The sequence below is a fragment of the Penaeus monodon genome, chromosome 25, assembly GCF_015228065.2.
Source record: "Penaeus monodon isolate SGIC_2016 chromosome 25, NSTDA_Pmon_1, whole genome shotgun sequence".
Lineage (NCBI taxonomy): Eukaryota > Metazoa > Arthropoda > Malacostraca > Decapoda > Penaeidae > Penaeus > Penaeus monodon.
In genome coordinates this window covers 27413403-27414439 of record NC_051410.1, presented here as the reverse complement: position 1 = coordinate 27414439, position 1037 = coordinate 27413403, and the positions used below count along the sequence as shown (strand labels likewise).

General features: G+C 43.5%; 1 pseudogene; it reads right to left on the bottom strand.

The window, feature by feature from the left end:
- Positions 1–1037, bottom strand: part of LOC119589116 — an 8350-nt pseudogene that overhangs the window by 1279 nt on the left and 6034 nt on the right.

Here is a 1037-nt window from a genome sequence, read left to right as displayed (position 1 = left end):
CTTACAATAAATGTTACCCCTGTACTTTAAATTGTGGTAAAATCCTGTGTTTATTATCTATTGGTCCCTATCATGCAAATGCCCTAACTTATCTAGCTTGTTCAGAACTAATTTAAATTTCAATACACACCCTTATATCAAAAATCCCTTCCTGAGCATTTATCATTTTTACGTAACTAAGTACCCACAACACACCTCCCCTGAAAACACTGCATAAACATATACTTTTACAATTTTTTAGTTACAGTGAAGTTCACAACAGTTCAGCACCCGCTTGTGACTGCCAGTAACTTCCACCATGTTCCTCCATATTTTCTCCCCACCAAACTTCCAAGAAAAAATATAATTAACATGAGAACTAATTTAGCTGCCATGATGCTGTGGCCAGCACCACATTACAGCCATGGACTGGATCATCGAACCCTCACAAGACCATAGTGCATTCAGGCTTCACAACTCCTCTTAGGCCAAGGCCCGGCTTGGTTGCTGGGGCTCCAGTTGGTGCCAAAGCTGCTTGGGCCCAAGACTAGTGTCCGTCCAATAACAATGCGAAAAAAGACCAGCTTACAGTCAAGTTCCCAGGATCAGACCAGGACCCGACAAATCATCTTGTGTGGATGCAGACAGAACCCCAATCACCAGCGTCATAAAATTACCTCTCGGACCCTCCCGCCCAGGCATGTAGACGTCCGTGTACCAACAGAGAGAAGGTGGTTGGTAAGTCGTAGAATAGTCAGCCATTCTGCATCATAGCTCAACTCTAGAGGTCCCGCATTCTGCACTTCTATCACTTGTAGGAAGTCACGCCGAGGCAGGCACTTGTCCAACGCCAAGAATTTTGTCACCTTCTCTTTGTGGGTATTTTCGTCCTGTATTGGAAAAGTTAATTAAAACTGATATGACTTGCAAAAATCATGAACACGGACAATGCGTTCTCAAGGTCAACTGGAAAGAAGCCCCACTGATTGTATCCTGAAAGGCATAGAGTAAGCAGCCAGATGAAAATGTATTATCTATACTGCTAACGTGTGATCACC